The sequence below is a fragment of the Rattus norvegicus genome, chromosome 4, assembly GCF_021556685.1.
Source record: "Rattus norvegicus strain SHRSP/BbbUtx chromosome 4, alternate assembly SHRSP_T2T, whole genome shotgun sequence".
NCBI classification, from domain to species: domain Eukaryota; kingdom Metazoa; phylum Chordata; class Mammalia; order Rodentia; family Muridae; genus Rattus; species Rattus norvegicus.
In genome coordinates this window covers 122,035,995-122,054,774 of record NC_141537.1, presented here as the reverse complement: position 1 = coordinate 122,054,774, position 18,780 = coordinate 122,035,995, and the positions used below count along the sequence as shown (strand labels likewise).

At 43.2% G+C, this 18,780-nt stretch overlaps 1 protein-coding gene across 3 annotated transcripts in view; it reads left to right on the top strand.

Annotated features, from left to right (window-relative positions):
* Eefsec (eukaryotic elongation factor, selenocysteine-tRNA-specific) overlaps positions 1-18,780 on the top strand; it is a 194,743-nt gene that overhangs the window by 108,769 nt on the left and 67,194 nt on the right.

Below are 18,780 nucleotides of genomic sequence, written 5' to 3'. Positions count from 1 at the left end.
GAACACAGCTGGGTGTTTTCTGCTAGAAAACTTGTGGTGGGTTCTTCTGAACATCACTCCCCATATGCACGCCATGGACCTGGCTGCATACAGACTGCCCAGAGGAGCCAATTCTGGAACACTCAGTTGTATTCTGCTGTCCCTTGTGGGTCTATGGCACCTGGAGGCATGTACGTTGCAGAGAGACGAGGTGGCTAGGCTTGACCTCTTTTCAATTCCAGGTCAGCTTTGCAGGGAGGCAATCAAGTGCACCAGTTCTGCTATGGGTCTTACTAGGAAGCAAACACAATCCAGAGTTGAGGTCTGTCTGCTCACATTGGGTTACCTGTGATAGCAACTGAAGTCAGAGAGTTCATTTGCTTCCCCAACTGAAAAATCAGAGTGTTTTTTCTGAGCCCAACTTCTAGCAGCAGTGTCTCTCTCCTCTGTGTCCTGTTTCTACTGTATTTGGCTCCAATACAGTATAATCTGGTACAGCTCCAGGCTGGCCTGCTCAGGATGCCCTCCAGCCCTTCCTACCTGGCAGTGCTCTGCCACACCAGGGTTCAGCTTCCTGCTGTCTAATGCTAACTGCTGAGGTCCAGGGCTGGGGCCTGAGCCTCTGGTGTACATAACAGTAGCTTGGTGATGTATGTGATGCTGCTGTCACCCATTCCCTTCTATATCATCCATTTTCAGTCTTAGACCAACAAAGGCACACAGTGGGAAACATTGGGATACTTCAGCTTTCCCCTTAAAATGAGGGAGAGCATTTTCTTCAGAGTTTTCAAAATACATTATGCTTACCATTAAGCCTTTAGCCCTATTGAAGAATATCTACAGCTTACCCTGTCCTGCTAAAGCAGGTTTTTTCCCCAACACCTCCATAGCAGCCATACCATACACAGCCTGCAGAACGGTTCTGTGCAGTGTTTTGGGGAAACGCCCCAACCCAAATATCTGGATCATCTTTCCTCTGCAGTAAACAGATCACATGGTCACAAAGCTAACTGTGAAACACAAAATAAATGATGATTCACTGAGCCTAGACTTTGTCTAATATGTACTCTCTACTCCTTGTTTCTTTGAATGTCACCATTCTTCCTAGAGTTCTGCATGTACGTCCATCTTTACTTAGGACTCGGCTCATTTATTATATGAATGCAGATTATAGAAATTTACTAGGTGACTCCATGCCAACTGGCTTGGTGGACTCTCCTGGGTAAAAAGGCTCTGGTCCTGTGCAGGCCACCACGTACAGTGTAAACAGAGAATCTCTGTGGTCACTGGGTGTAAGAAAGAGAACCAAGGGGAAGGAGTGAGGAAGTGTCTTAGGAAGGAGGTAGAGTCAGGGTCCCTGGACACCCATTGTGGGTATGTGGTGAGGCACAGTCCAGGTGAGGGCTGCTGGTATAGTTCAGTTGAGGATGAGAGTGGGAACTAGCTAAGGTGCCACTGACCTTTGTGACACTTAATGAACTCATGATCCTACTCCCAACTCTCCCCCACCCTTCTTCCTAAATGCTGGGATTACATACACATCCTATAATGTAGTGTTTACTGTCTTGCACCTTTTGTGCATGTGACTCTAAGGACTGAACCTTGGGCCTTTAATGTGCTAGGCACATACTCTGCTACCAAGTCATCCCCTGGCTCACAGGGCTCACAACAACGAGAGGGTTTGCAAAGAAGAGACCTTCCTTCTTGAACATCTACAGCATGTGATGGATGGGTAGAGAGTGGGGAGTGGAGGGACTGTAAAGAAGGCCAAAGAGTAAAGGAAAGCCAGAGCTTGCCTCTGCCTTGCTCTTTTACTGCCTGCATCATTTGCGCTATGGAGCAATAGGATGGGCAGTGGTCGAGAGCCCTTTCCTTCCCGCTCTGCGGCCTTTCCTGAGCCTTAATCTATTTTTCTTCCCATGCTGTCATTGTGGCCAGTGACCCAGCTTCCCTAGTGTGCTCCTTCAGTTTGCTTCTTGCCAGCCCTGGAACCTGCACTCATTGGCCTCAAGGCACTTGGTGCTTAGCCCCTTGCCCACCCTTTTTGAACTGTCCCCAAGTCTGTAGAACTGTCACATAGTCCATAGAGGCTTTAAACCAACACACCTAAAGAGTTCTAATTGTACTTAGGAAGAGACCTTGATAGTACCTGTCAACTCCTGAGTCTGCTCTATTGAGATGCTTTTCTGTCTGAAATTTGAAAGAAATACTTCTTCCTCAGACTTGTCGTCATAAATAGATGGCATTGTTTTGTGTTTTAAAGCTACATGTTAGTGGTAATGTTTCTGTCTGTTCTGTCTGTTCTGAGTCTGTTGTTTCCAGGCTTATCTGTGCTGCTCTACAGCCTTAGTTCGTGACGTCTTCCTGGTGTGTGGGGCTCCATGTGCCTGTTAATTACCATCCGTGTATTTCTTCTTTCAGATGCCATGGTGCCTGGCACCATTCCTGTTGTTACTTGCTTTTCAAGCATCTCCCTTGCAGCTTTAATGTTCTTCCTGTTGTCATGGTATTGTACCTGCAGTGTGATAGAGGGTTCTTTTCTGGCCATGCCTGGTTGGGTTTTTGAATGCCCCATGTTCTTTTCTTTTCCTGAAAGTGGGGCGTTTCTGTTATAATTTCATTGAAATCACTTTCTGTGTCCTCAGTCTGCATGTCGGCTCCCTGGGTTAGTCTTTTTATTGTATCCCAGTGATCTTGGATGCTGTGGTTAAGACTCTTCTTTTACCACATAAAGCTCAAGAAGAAGAAAGATAAAAGGGTGGATGCTTCAGTACTTCTTAGAAGGGGGAACAAAATACTCACAGGAAGAAATATGGAGACAAAGTGTAGAGCAGAGACTGAAGGAAAGGCCATCCAGAGACTGCCACACATGGGGATCCACCCCACATGCAGTCACCAAACCCAGTCACTTTTGGGGTACATGCTGACAGGAGCCTGATATAGCTGTCTCCTGAGAGGCTCTGCTAAAGCCTGACAAATACAGAGGTGGATGCTCACAGCCAAACGTTGGACTGAGAATGGGGTCCCCAATAGATGATTTAGAGAAAGGACTGAGGTGACTGAGGGGTTTTGCAACCCCATAGGAAGAACAACAATATCAGCCAACCAAAAACCCCAGAGTTCCCAGGGACTAAGTCACCAACCAAAGTACACATGGAGCGGGCGACCCATGGCTTCAGCTGCATATATAGCAGAGGATGGGCCTTGTCAGGCATCAGTGGGAAGAGAGGCCCTTGGTCCTGTGAAGGATAGGAGGTTTCCAGAGGGGAAACCGAAAAAAAAAAAAAAGCTGCTCCTTTTCTCTGTATTGCTGTCAGAGCTGTAACCCTTCAACCTTACCTTCAGTTGCTGACATTTTCTCTCCCGCCTTATTCAGTCTATTGAGATTTTTGTATTATTGACTTCTAGTTTTGTTTTATCTTAGATTCTCTCTAACTTTCTCATCCAAGTTGTTGAATTTATTTTTTAAGGTTTGTTTTTAAAAGATATTTGTTAGTTTTTACGTGTGCATGCCTGCGTGTACATGCCCCAGGAGCACACGTGTGTAAGAGCTCAAGAAAGCCAGAAGAAGATGTTGGGTCCACTGGAATTGGAGTTACCGATGTGTGTGAGCTACCTTGTGGGTGTTGGGAGCCCAACAGGTCCTCTGCAAGAGCCAGTAAGCACTCCTAAATGCTGAGAAACCTCTCCAGCCCTTTCTTAGTCAAGCTGGATTTTTTGCCAGGTCTTGAATTGACTTGAATTAACTTCATTTGTCTATTAGAATATTCTTTGAGATCACCAGTTATTTTAAAACCCAAAATTTTTAGTCTGGCATCTCAAGCATTTTGCTGTCTTTGCAGTTGTAGATTGTGGAGTTGTCTTTCATTGCTGCTTTGTCATGTGCTATCCGAGTTGTGGTACACATCTGTTGGAATGGGCATCATTTCTGGTTTCATCTAGGAATCTTCTTAATGATCAGTCGTCTCTCAAGGGCTCAATCCTAACACAAGGGAGGAGAAAATAAACTGCAGCTCCCCAAGACAAAGCAAATAGAGAAATAGTTAGTCAGTTAGGCCAGCTGATATAGCCATTGAAAAGAGGATAGCCACAACACTGTGAACTGAAGTCAAATCAGTCTCAGTAAGAATGATAATAAATGAATGAAATAGAGTGGGCAGGGAAAGGGAAAAAGCAAAGGCAAGGTGAAATAGAAAAATCGGGAGGAATGAGGGATGAGAGAAGAGAGATAAATTTAATTATACACTAAGGAAAAATACCTTAATAAAATTAGCAAAGTAGGAAGAGTGATTTAAAAACTAAAAACAGAAAATATCCTTAAAAATAGAAAAGTGGAACAATTAATAGTGTAATAAACAGAATGAAAAATGATTTTAAAAAATGATGACGAGTTGAAAGGCCTTTTTTCTGGTCCTCTCAAATTAAAATCTGCTGGTGTTGGGGTGGCACTTGTAGCCCTTGTCCCTTGCCCTTCCTCTACAGCCCATTCTGTATTACTTTTGAGCTTCTAGGAGCCACTGTTGGCCTAACCAGCTTTGAGGCCTGTGAGCCAGGCAGGATCCACATTATCCTGAGACCCCCCAGTTGGTACATTCATGATGGACAAATATTCAAACCCAGGAAAGTCTCAAATGCAGTGGAAAGTGGGAGAACCAAACGGCTCTGAGACACTGGAGGGGAGAACTGGGGAAAGCCAGTGCTTTGTCTGCTGACCCGGCTTCAGACCTGCCCAGCAGTGAGCCACCCTGCAAGGAGGGAGGCAGCTGCAGCAATCAGACCTCTCGGCTCACTCCAGGCCCAGAGTTCTCAATTCAAGCAGCTAGTAAACCACATGTCCAGAGAATGGGACTAGCATTCCACAGACCATGGGCTCAGGGCCTCCTCAGGAATCCTTAGGGATGTTCCTTTGCCACAGAGGGAGTGCAGGACCACAGACCACAGCATGAGCCCTTCTACTTAAGCTTCTCTTTACCTAGCTCTCTTCTCCCCAACCCTCATCTCTCTGCCATGGCCATCTCCTAGGCAGATACCATGGTATGTGTCCACAGTCTCCCTAAGTTGTATTTGTTCCTTGTCTGCAGGTCCCAGAGTAGCTTGGGCCTCCTTTCAAGGTAGCACCTGGCTACGACATCCCAAGATACAGAGAATAACCAAATGGATATTTTTTCCTCCGTCAGTGTCCTGCAGCACAGTAGTAAGGTTCATCCTCTGGCAAGAATGCCCATTGGCAATTCAGGGTCGCCTTTCTGTCCTTGAAGTGTGACTTTGGCTCCAGCCCCCAACAGGTCCTGTGAAGGCTGAGGCTTATCCTGTCTCTTCTGCAACCTTTACATGAGTCCTAATGTTCTTCCTCTTTCTCTCTGGGACATAGTCTGTTCTTAGTCACCTGGAATCTTGGCCTTTCTTTATTTGATGAGTATGCTTCAGGCATTTTCCCTTTGTGACTCTTATGAATATTTGAATCCACTGTTCAGTATACACCTCCATGTCCCATCCTCCTCATGGGCAGAGCTTGGTCCAGTAGAAAGAGGAAGCCTCACCTCCTTAAGGAAAGAGTATCTCACTATGCATCATTTGGAACCTTTCCCATGGGAGGTGTGCTTTTCTCCCCATCTGGTAATTTTGTCAGGCATCTTGATCAGTATGGACTGTGGATTTGGACTTTATACTGAATGTTATAATCCAGTGCAAATTATTTTGCTACTCAAATGGTTTAATCCTTGACCACTCCCAATCAAAACCCTTGGGGGCTCCCTCTGGTCTTCCCTCCTCCTTGGCAGTAATTTCTTCTAATAGAAGGCACCAGCCTCCTGTCATCTCACCCTTCCTATAGCTGGTTTAGAACTCCTCATTCTCTCTATTAAGTTGATAGAAGTGGTTTGATGCTGTCACCCACAGCACATAAGCCACTGTGCTGGGGGAGCAGACGTGATGCTATTCAGACAGACATTTAGAAAAGTAGACCCCCAGAGTCAATTTGGTGTGTAAAAGATGACCTTAAAACATGTAGGTCAGGGAGTTGCACACAGGAAAGACCTTGTTGAAGCAACTTAGAAGTGGAAGCTTGTATACCCTCTGTCTCCAAGAGGGGCTATGCAGAGCCGTGGCTACCATGGTAAGGAAAGAGGAAATGGGAACTAGTTGCAGATCTGTGCATGTGCTTATGCGTGTGCGTGGACACACACACTGGAGGTTCTAATGGGGAAAGCTGAGACCAAAGGAAATACTGTTGTAAGAGGACCTCTCTTCTGGGGTTAAGCCAGGAGACTTAGTCTATGGAAATCTCAGTGCTGGAAATAAAGCCTCCCAAGCACAATGCAGGCACTCCACAGTGAGCTGCATCCCTGCTTTTAAGAAAATAGACAATACATTCTTATGATAGGAAAACGTCTAAATGTATTGCAGAGTGTATCCCACCCTACACACCATTCCACATGCATTCCAGTGCACAGTCAGGTACGTCTCTGTTTCCCACTCTGCTCTTCTAATGGCACTGTAACGTACACATTTTGAACCTCGAGTTCCCCCACAAAGACTGTCTTGGAAGGTGTCCTGAATAAGGAGGACAGGCCCGCCTGTTACTGCTTAGTTTTTATTTTCAGCTCAACACAAACTAAGTCGCCTGGGAAGGGGGAACCTCAGTTGAGGATTGCCCCCATCAAACTGGCCTGTGGGCATGTCTGTGGATGTTTTCTTGTTGCAGATCAATGTAGGAGGCCCAGCCCACTGTGGGAAGTGTCCTTCCTGGGCAGCTGGGCCTGGGCTGTAAAAGGAAGAGCATGAGTGGAGAGAACATTCAGTAAGCAGGTGACTCGGTGGTTTCTGCTGTATTTCTGTCCTGACCATCCTTAGTGCTGGACTGCAACCTGAAAGTTATAAAATGAAACAAACTTTCCTCCTCAAGTTGGTTTTGGTTCGTGTTTTGTCACAGCAGCAAAAACAAATGCAAGCCATTTCCCTCTGCCTTACACCACTGCATTGCAATAGCACAAAGACACCTTCCGTCACAGCATAACCAGTGTGCCTGTTTCCATTCATGCTTGGTAGTCTATTTTGTGTCTTACAGTATGCATTTATGACAGGTCTTTTTTGTTTTGTTGTTTGAGTGATTTTGTTTTTAAACAAATTTCCCAGAAAAGAATTACTAAGGTTGTAAGTGGTTTTGGCAGATGTTGCAAAGACAAAATTCAAGGCTGTGACAGCTGGTATGTTTCACTCGGTATAGAGGTGCCAAACAGGAATTTGACTGAGTCTCTTGACTCCTTATCTTTCTCAGTACTGGAAGAAAGGAAAGTGTATATTCACAGTGAACTTCCTTGAGCAAGACTGAGTCCTGCCTTTCTCTGACAATGATCCGCAGGTCAGGGGGCTTGGGATCACTCATCTCTGGGACGCATGAAAGGGCCAGGTGAGGGAAAGAATCAGGAGTGAATAAGCATGCACTTGAGCCCTAAGCAGTGGAGCCCCACATACTCTCTCGGAAGCTTTCAGGACATTGTACTCAGCTGATATGTTGGGTTGGAGCAGAGGGCCTGTAGCTTATACTTCTCATGGGAGAGAGCTAGAAATCTATACTTGCAAGAGGCTTATTTGGTATAAGCTAAATAAAACCTAAGTGTATGGATCCTGTTTTTTGACAGGATCCCTTTGGGATGTTTGTTCACCTGCCTCTCTGCAGCACCTTGGCATCTTCTTTCTCTGGAGGCTTCTATCCTGTCTGAGGGGGCTGTGGAGAATGGCCAGTTTCTGTATCTTACGAGCCAAGTCCTCGATTGCAGCCAGGCATCAGTATGGATATAGTATACATGGATGGGTACAGTGTATCTTTATCCTGTCTAGGGGGCTGTGTCCAGTGGAGAGGACCAGCTCCCATGTCCAGCACCAGTATGGACTCATACTTCTTAGAACTATTTAGTGTATTGTGAATTGACTGGGAAGTGAACTTTTATGAATGACTATATGATTCTTTTGTGCATTTTTATATCATGTTCTTTAATGTTGATGTGAAGAATTTCTTTTGTGTTTGGGACACATGTCCTTTGTCAGATAATAGTTACAGAGATTATTACTTCCAGTCTGTAGCTTGCCTTTTTCTTGATATCTGAGATCTTCAATTTTGATAAGCTTCAATTTGTCATTATTATTATTATCATCATTATCATTATTATTAGTGTGTGCTTTTTATGTTGTAGGTTGTATGCCATCCCAAATTAATTTTTTGGTGTGAAGAAAGGCTTGAAGGGTGGGTTCTTTATTGTTGTCTTTCATATGTCTGTATAATTGTTTTGAAAAGGATTGCCTTTCTCCCATTAATGCCTTGGCATTTGTGTTTTAAAAAGTGATTTACTTGGGCTGGCAGGTTGGGCAAGCGTGTAAGGGTGCTTGCTACCAAGCCTGAGAACCTGAGTTCAGTCCCTGTGACCCATGCCATAGAAGGAGAGAAATGATTTCTGCAAGCTGTTTTCTGACCTTCACATGTACGTATACATGCATAGGTAAAAACAGTGAAGAAAATGCAAGTGAATGTATGAATGTATTTCTGTACTCTGCTCAGTGCTATTGGTCTGCCTGTTTTAAGTACAAGCTCATGCTGTCTTGATCATTGTTATTTTAGAGTAATTTTAAATGAGGTAGACTCAGTCTTTCAGTTCTGTTTATCTCACACGTTGTTTTGACTCTTCCAGGCCCCCTGCAACCATAGGAATTTCCATGTTACCTTAGCTTTTAAGTGTATTGGGATTGTGACTGGCACTGGGTGAGATCCATAGAACACCAGAGGCAGCTGACCTCAGGCCTGAGTGCCCTAGTCCATGAACATGGTATATCTTCCATAGCTTTGGGGATATAGTTTTTCCCCAGTAAAAATCTACAGTTTTTAATATCATTTATTAAGCTTATTTCTAAGTATTATTTGATATTACTGAAAAATATTTTTAGTTATTTGCTGTTTAGGTATAGAAATACAATTGATTTACATATTTTGATCATGTACTGCTACGTTCACATATTGAACACCCCTCCAAAACTCCGATTGTAGTCTGTAGCTTGCCCTTTTCTTGATATCTGAGGTCTTTACTGTTGATGACTTCAGTTTGTCTTTTTATTAACAGGCTTGTGCTTTTGTGTTTCAGGTTGTGTGCTATCTCAAAGTAATTGTTGTTGGGTGTGAAGAAAGGCTTGGGGGTGGGGTCATTTCTGGGCCTTTTGTTTGTTTGCTTGCTTGTTTTTTCATATGTCATATAGAATTAAGCTGCCATTCTAACAGTTTCCAGACCTAGATCCTTTGAGGAAGGTTTAGGCCTACATTTCTAGCTTTTAAGTATGGATATATATCAGCTTTCCCCCTTGTTCTTTATTGTATTTTTATGAACCTATTTTATCTATTTATTGGTATAAAAATAAAAAGCACTTCTTTTGGTATGCTTTTATGTTTTTTCAAACTCTGTCATAATCTCCTGTTTTTCTAATGTTATTTGTTGAACAATCAACTTTTGGCTCAACAGTATTTTTTTCCCCTTATTTTCTCCCTGTGCCATTGGCTTCTCGTTTCCTTCCCTCTGACTCCCTTGGGTTCAGCTGTTCTTGTATAATAGGATATAACTTCTCATATAATAGAATATAACTTCTCATAGAATAGAATATAACTTCTCATATAACTTCTTGAGGTGGAGCTCTATCAGCAATCACTTGCCTTTCTTCTTTTCTGGTAGATACATTGAGAACTGTAAATTTTCCTGCAAATCCTGGCTTAACTTCTTCTAGTAATATGTCCTACTTTTAATCTGACTAAAGCTTTCAGTTTTTGGCTATGGTTCCTTCTTGGGCCTATCGGTGATTTATAAAAGTGTGACTGAATTTTCTAATAAGAATTTCCTAATATCTAAGGTTTTTTTTTTTAATTAACTTTCTGTTGTTGGTCAGAGAACCAACATCACTTCTGTCTTGATGAGGAATCACCTTTTGACATATACCCCAAGCCTCTGCTGTGCCCATGGACAGGGATGAAGACTGACGATGGGATAGTCTTGGGACTGACGGTCATGGGCAGTTGTCCAGTTGCACGGAGTCTGAGTGGTGTTCATCCCGTTCTGGTACAGCACACTCAGTCACAAGATGCACTCGTCTGCTAATCCAGGCCTCAGGGAAACGGGGATGCAAGAAGCCGCAGGTCCAGGCTCCCCAAGGCCCCTCCTCCTCAGCATTGACAGGCATGTCATGTCCCCTCAGTGCTGCCTCTGGTGACAGCCAACCACAAGAGCAGGGGGTGGCCCCTGGCTGCTGCCTGAGGCCGGGGCAGGAAAGGAAGCAAGTTCAAGTATGTCACCTGTTTATAGTTTTCATGATTTTTCATTTGGCATTTCGATCTGTCTGGTTTTGGTCAAGGAAATGCACCCGTATCTCATAACAGGAAGCCCCTTTTGTGATCTTTACTTCAAGGCATTTTTCTCTCTCTACTTCCCTTTACCTTTTTTTTTTCTTGGCAAAAATACAGACCTAATATGATGTGCATCTTATTAAAAGTTCAGCATAATTTATTGCCATTGGTTTGTTTACAAAATAAACATTCCAAGCTGCATGACATGGCCTTCCAACCATCATTGCTCCTTTTTTTGTGTGGGTTTTTTTTTTTTTTTCCATCTTCCTTGGGGCTAAGTTTGCACTGGGAAGATGGACAAGAACTCAAGCCTGAGAGAAATCACATGGGTCCATGCCTGCTTCCTGTGAGAGTCACTTATTAACCAGCTAGTTCCAGGCAGCTAGCTAACCTAGCAGCTAGTATCAGTGGTGTGGACAGGCCCCCCACCATGTGAAGCTTGGAGTACATCCCAGACCTACCTTTGCTTTCTAAGTGAGGGCCTCAGCCAGCCATCCTTCTGCCATGGGAAGTGTGTGATGGGAAGAGGAAGATGAAGGTAAAAAGAGCTTTCTTGGTGCTCCTCAGTCCTGTCTGAGCCTTATGCCAAATGGAGCGCACGCCATTGCCATGGTCCAAGCATAACTCCATCAATCCTGAGGAGCTTGAAGAAGGGTAGGAGAGGTTGTGTTTGCCTAGGCACCTGGGGACACACTAGCCTGGCATTTTCTGTGAAGAGAGGGATTAGGAAGCAAGATTTCATTCTCTGCTTAAAGGATCCTCACTAGACGGACCAACCTTGAAAGTACCCAAAAGCTGAGAAATGCAGTCCCTGTGGGATCTCAGAATACACTCGTCAGGATCCAATAGCCTGCCTCTGTAGAGAGAAAGGTGAGGTACAGGCTAGGTAAAAAGGTAACCTGAACTGGCCAGACCTCTGTGCAGCCAACACATTCCAACTTTGCCCTGGCATCTTTGAACTCTCCAGTTGCTCTACCCGGAGTCCAGCGCTGCAGACTTCCTGATGGGCCCATTTTCCTCTGTAGTCTGGATTTCCCCACTCTTTCCCTAGCAGAGCAAACTGCAAATGTTTTCTGGGTGAGGCAAGCCTTCAAACTATTCACAGGCTTTCCAGGACCTCTACCCTTCCACATTTGTGTATGTCTTAGAGAGGCAGCCAGGGATCACCTCAATGACCTTTCTATCCCTCCACTCTAAACACACACACACACTCATTCCTGTCCATTTCCCAAGAATCTAGTGACAACTCCCCGACTTCAGGGTATCCTCTGATTTTTGTGTCACACTACATTTTTGGTATTGTTAATACAGTGGCTTCAGACAACATGCACACAAGCTGTACATTCAACACAAGCTCCTAATGTGATATAAGCCAGAAAAGCCTTTTAAGACCTTGCCCAAATGGTTGATAATTTGCAGATTTACTCTTCCAGATCTTTTCTATGCAATGTAAAAACAGATAACCACCATTTCTTACATAAGACTTTACTGTTCTGTGCTCACGTTATTTTCCTGTGTGTTTTACATATACCATGATTTTTTTTTACCTTTTTGGATAGTTTAACTGGGTTTTTGTGTTTCATTATGATTCAAGTTGAATAGGGATAAACATAAAATCGTGTGCTTAGTTCCTTCACTCGCTCATGAGCATAGAAATGTGACTTTCTGACAGGGCAAGGGGCTATACCATTGCTTTTCTGGAGCACATAATGTATATGTGGCTTCCTGTGCCAGTGACCCTCTTATAAGGAACTCAGAACAACAGGACAACACTGCATTTCTGTAGGATGGTGCGAGGCTATGCAGCCTCATACACTCTAGCTTTGATGTACCTCACCTGTACCTGAGCAGTTCATAGTCAGCATACTTGGCCCAGTCCTGCAGAGCCCCATACCACCTAGGCTGTGGGTGCCTCCTGGGCCTGGGCTAGACTAGAAGAGACAGCATTGGTTGTCAAAGTCTTTTCTATTGGAGATCAGAAGCCTGGTTCTGGTTTGGAATTATCCTGGTAAGCCAGTTAAGTATCCAAGTAGGCTCTGATTCTTGGCCTAGTGAATTTACCCTTTCCCATTGTCTTAGCTAGGGTTTCTTTTGCTATGAAGAGACACTATGACCAGAGTAACTCTTATAAAGAAAAGCATTTAATTGGGGCTGGCTTACAGTTCAGACATTCAGTCCATTGTCAGCATGGCAGGAAGCATGGTGATGGCATTTACGCAGACATGTTGCTGGAGAGGTCTCCAAGAATTCTACATCTGGATTGGCAAGCAGCAGGAAGAGATTGCGCCACTGGGCCTGACTTGAGGTTCTAAAACCTCAAAGCCCAACCACAGTGATTTTCTCCAACAAAGCCACACCCACCCCAACTAGGACACACCTCCTAATAATGCCACTTCCTGTGAATCTTTGGGGACCATTTTCATTCCAACCACTACAATGAGAATGGGCCCCCACACTCATGTTTGACTACTTAGTCCCCATTTGGTGGAACTGTTTGGGAAGGATTAAGAAGTATGTGGTTTTAATGAAGGTGGTGTGACACTAGGACAGGCTTGAAGTTTTGACTCCTGCCATTCCTAGTCTGCTCTTTACCTCTTGCTCATGGGTCATGATGTAAACTCTTAGCTATTCTCACCATAATGCCTTTGCTCTGCCATTATTGAGTCCAAACTCTGATCCTGTCAGCTCAATTGAACATTTCCTTTTGTAAGTTGTCATGGTCATGGTGATTTGTCACAGCAATAGAACAGTAACTAAGACACCCAACTCTCTCTCCCTCCCCCCCTCTCCCTCCCCCCCCTCGTTCATAGGCCTTTCTAGGTCCCTCACTTTCCTTCATTGCCTCACAATTAGCTTTACGTCTATTTCTGCTCTGGATTCTTTCATGACCTGAAGGAGGAGAGAATTTATAGGAGAATGGGGCCAGTAGATGGGCTGGTTGCAGAGGGACTTAGCCATGTGATCATTGAATGAAAGCATGGGCAGTGAGGATGGAGGGGTCCTTGGATGCTTGAATGAGGATCATTTGGCAGCAACTGAGCTCAGGAGAAGGCCCCATTTGGAAGGTGGCTGCAGAAATGTATGGTCAGCTGCCCCTGGCCTGGGTGGCTGCACTTTATGAAATGATGCAAGGATGAGTTTTTCTCACTACAGTAGAAAAAAAACTATCATTTTTTTTTATCAGGGCAAGCCATTGAGAACATTAGTTAAGTCATTTGTCAAAATTCATTTAGTTGTCAAAATTGAATCATTTTCCTTCACTTCTGGAGGATAGGTAATAATGATAACAAATTTCATGGCATGACATTTAATTAGCCTGGTCAAGAGAAAGGAGGGAGCTGGGCAGAGAGGCAGCAGTGTTCAGGACCTTGTGCCCTTGATGGGGTGAGGTCACTGTCTTAGTTAGTGTTACTATTATTGTGATGAAATACCATGCTCAAATTCATATTACAGCTCATCATCAAAGTCAGGACAGGAACTCAAGCACAGTAGGAACGTAGAAGCAGGAGCTGGTAGAGAGGACATGGAAGAGTGCTGCTTCTGACTTGCTCACCATGGCTTGCTTAGCCCACTTTCTTATGTAACTTAGAGCCACCTTCCCAGGGTGTTCCCAACCTCAGTGGGCTGGACACTCCCACATCAATCACTAGTTAAGAAGATGCCCCGCGGGCTTGCCTACAGCCCAATCTTATGGAGGCATTTTCTCAGTTGAGGCTCCCTCTTCTCAGTGACTCTAGCTTGTGTCAGCAGGATATGAACATCTGTGTTGATAATGTAGGCTGGGGCTACTGGGTTACTGCACGTTTCCTGAGATTCTGATAATAAGCAAGGATGACTGGATAGAGCAACAGATGCATTGTTCTGGTCTCTAGTAAGTTCAGAAATAAATACCCTAGGTTGGAGAGACAGCTTAAGTAAAGTGCTTGCCATATAAGCATGAGGACCTGAGTTCTAATCCCAGAGCCCACATGAAAAGGCCAGGCTTGGTGGCACATACCTGTAATCCAGCATTGGGGTGGTATAAGGGAAATCCTCATATCCTGCTGCCCAGTCCAGCTAGCCTACTCTGTGAGGCTCATGCCAATGAGAGTTCCTGACATAAAACAAGATGGACAGCTCCTGAGGAATGACACGTGTCATCCTCTGGTCTATACACACACATACACACACACACACACACACACACACACACACACATACACACACACACACATACACACACACACACACATACACACACACAGAGTTTAGAGAAATCACAAAAGTAAAAGATAGTCTTGCTTATCTTAAAGGCAAACATTTATTAGTTTTATATAGAAAATAAGGGATAAATTATTAAAAATCTCATTTTGTCAGATAATTGTGGCTTTCTTTTTATAAAGATGAATCATCTCAGCAGAAAAATGAAGTTGAGGCAAGTCTCCTGCACCGCAGACCCACTGATTTTAACAATTTCCTCAGAAGCAGTTTTATATCAGGACTCTTTAAGAGTGTCTGTGTGTGTGTCTCTGTGTGTGTGTCTCTGTGTGTGTGTGTGTGTGTGTGTGTGTGTGTGTGTGTTTATGTGCACTCACACCCTATTTTGTTTTGCTTTGTTTTTTACTTGAAAATAAAATGGTACAATTTTAATTGTGCTTTAATATTTTTAGGTTATTAGAGATATTTGAAAATTACCAGAATTTATCCTGAAAAATAGACACTGACAGATTTGCATTTTCTTTAATTACAAAATAGGAGTTCTATACATTCCTGCTCTTCTCTCTGTGTAAAACTTTCCACAACTAATTTATTATCTTCATATTAATAGAACTTTTAAAGTTAAAGCTAATTTTAAAATAATGTGTGTCCTATTCACTAAGCATGAGTAGGCACAAGAAGATCAATTTTATTCAACCCCTGAACACATGTGTGGAGATTAAGGTTCGGTAAAACAGGCTGCAGGGTTTGATATCCATGAAAGGCTAATTTAGTAAACTCAATTTTACTTTAAATACAATGATATATTTAATAAATAGTAATTTACTACTATTTTACTACCCTTGTCTTTCCTACCACACTATCCACTGTGCTTTTTTTATTGTTTGACAATTCTATGTATTTATATAATAAATATCAGTCCTTATTATTGGAGTGATAATGAAAGAAATATTTCACTGTTTCCTTTTTTGAAATGGAATCTTTATGTTCAGTCATTTGTTTGTTTATTTGTTTGCAGTATATTCCAACTGCAGTTTCCCCTCCCTCTACTCCTCCCACTCTGTGCGAGCCACCTCCCCTCTTTCCCAGATCCACTCCTCCTCTGTTTCCCTTCTGAATAGAGCAGGCCTCCTAGGAATATCCACTAAATACATGCAGCATTAACAAGATACAATAAGAGTGGGCACAAACCCTCATACCTTGCTGGACAAGGCAACCCAATACGGGGAAAAGGATCCCATGAGCAGACAAAAGAGTCATAGACAACCCCACTCCCCTTTTAGGAGTTCCATAAAAGCACTAGGCTAACAGCCATAGCATATATGCAGAGGACTTAGTGCAGATCCATGCAGACTCCATGATTGGTGCTTCAGTGTCTGTGAGCTCCTACAAGCCTTAGTTGACATCTGTGGACTTTGTTCTTCTGGTCTCGTTGACCTCTCTGGTTCCTACAATTTTCTGATCCCTCTTTCCCCTAGCTATAAGGGGAGGGACCCGGTAGAGATCTCCAATTTGGGCTCATTCTCCATCTAATATTTCAATGTATGTCTCTGTGTCTGCTTCCATTAGCTGCCAGCAGAATTCTTTCTGATAATGATTGGGCTAAGCATAGATCTGGACTTCTGGCAGCTGACATGGTACCTCTATGTGTGCTCTTTTTAAAAACAATACTCAAGCAAGGCATGGCAGCTAATAACTATAATCCCAGCACTTGGGAGTCTGGGGCAGGAGGATTTCTGTGATGCCAGAGACAATTTTGGCCACAATATGAAGCCCTGACTCAAATACAAAGCAAACAGCAACAGTAAAAATGATAAGGGGCTGGAGAGAGAACTCTGGTTAACAGCATATACTGCTCTAGAGTGGACTTGAGTTTGGTTCCCAGCACCCACATGGTACCTTGCAACCCACTAACACCTAACTCCCAACTCCAGGGGAGCTGACACCCCCTTCTGGACTCTGCAGACATCTGCATTCACATGTGCACATATCCTCATACAAACATGCACACACATAAGATAAGCAGTGCTCACTTATGCATTACTGTGATCTTCATGGTGCTTGTCAGTGTGTATATTTACATCTGACTTTGTTCACGTTCCATAAGCATTGAGTTATATGACTGCCCTGTTTTATGTAGCCCTTTAATAGATGGCTGCCTTAAAACATTTCAGCTGGGGCTGGAGAGATGGCTTAGTGGTTAAGAGCACTGAGTGTTCTTCCAGAGGTCCTGAGTTCAATTCCCAGCAGCCACATGGTGGCTCACAACCATCTGTAATGAGATCTAATGTCCTCTTCTGGTGTGTCTGAAGACAGCTACAGTGTACTTAAAATAAATAAATAAATAAATCTTTAAAAAAATATTTCAGTTGATGATGCAACCTGTTTCTTAAGCTCAGTTGACTGGTATGAGGATAGCATATGTGACTGCTTCGTGATAAGTCTGCAAGTCAGATAGCTTTACATCCATAGTTCTTAAAAATATTGTCTAGTTTCCTCCTGGAAAAGTGGCATCAAGTTACACCCTCCAGTAGTCTGTGAAGACTGGTCATTTCCCCAGACTTCAGCCAGATTAGGATTACTAGTTATTTTAAGCTTTACTTGACTTGGCAGGTGAAATAAGACCATCTTCCTTTGCTGCTCTTTGAATTTCTGTGACTTATGAACAAGATTATCTTCAAATACTGTTTACTGGACATTTGTGCCTATAAATTACCTCTTTATAAACTTGTTCATTTTTGTACTGGGCTATTTTGTCTCTTTAATTTGCATAAACTCTGTAAAATGAAGACATTAGCCTATGCCAAATGTGTTATAAGTCTTATTGTTCTTTCTCTGTGTGTGGTTTTTTACGTTGTGTGTATGTGTGTGTATGTGTGTGTGTGCGTGTGTGTTTGTGTGTATGTGTGTGTATGTGTGCGTGTATGTGTGCGTGTGTGTATGTGTGTGTGTGTTTGTGTGTATGTGTGCGTGTATGTGTGCGTGTATGTGTGCGTGTGTGTGTGCGTGTGTGTATGTGTGTATGTGTGTGTGTATGTGTGTGTATGTGTGTGTGTTTGTGTGTGTGTATGTGTGTGTGTGTGTGTGTGTGTGTGTGTGTCATAGTATACAAGTGGAGGTCCGAGGACAATTTGCAGTGCTAAGTTCTTGTTCCACCATGTGGGTTCCAGGGCCTAACTCAGATTATCATGCTTGGCAGCAAGTGCCTTATCCACCAAACATTTGCCAGCTTCTTGTGGTAATCATTTGACTCAGCTTATTCTTTTTCACTCACAAGTTTACATGACTTGTGTATTTTCTCTCCAACTCACCATGACCTCTGAGGTTAAGATCTCACCCCACGCTTTGATCTAAAACCACCCAGTTTCTCCATTCCTCTGCATATAGTCTTTGCCTTTATTTTGATGAGGAGAAAGCTGCATTCTGACCTTGTTCTGTCAGGTACAGGCATCGTGTGTTGATCATCCCCTCCTAACCATCCCTTTGCTGTCACACTTCTTAGGAAACATTCAGACCATCTTGGTGCTCTCTTGTAGCTCACTGCTCAGCTCACACCTCCAGTGCCAGCGCTCTGTTCTTTATGACTATTCTAGCTTCGAAGACATGCTTTCTGGAAGAGGCAGGGCCTCTCTTACCTTGTTTTTCTCCTGGTGTCACTGTTGCTATTTTGTGTTTATGTTTCAGCTAAACCTTCACACCAGTTGGGGTAATTATAATTGATTTGGATATAGAACAGTTTGAAGACCAGCTCTTTAGTTTCCCTAAGGATAAATACCCATTTTAACATCTGATCCTTTTTATATGAGAGAAAGTATTTTGTGTCTTCCCATCAACTTCACTTTTTCTTTTGTTTCTCTACATTTCTTAAGTTTGTACTAAACATGAAATCTTTTTATTTTCAATTTTTGCCTTTGTGTAGAAAACTGTTGGTTTAGTGTTAATTCTATAAACTTCTAGCACAGACCTCAGTGCCATTTGTATTGGTTTTTTGTCTGATCCTCCAGAACCTTCTGGCATGCTGTTGCATCTTTTTTTTAAGCAGTGATAATCTCTGCTGTTCCTTGTAAGTTCTTAGGCTCCCATTCCTTTCTTTCTGCAGTGCTGACTGGTGACAGAACAGAGGCATGCATAGTGAGGAGTAACACCTGTTTTATCACTGAGATGTTAGTTTCTGGTCTCATTTAACTTTTTTCCTGAAATAAGGAAATAATTTACTTATTTTTCAAGCC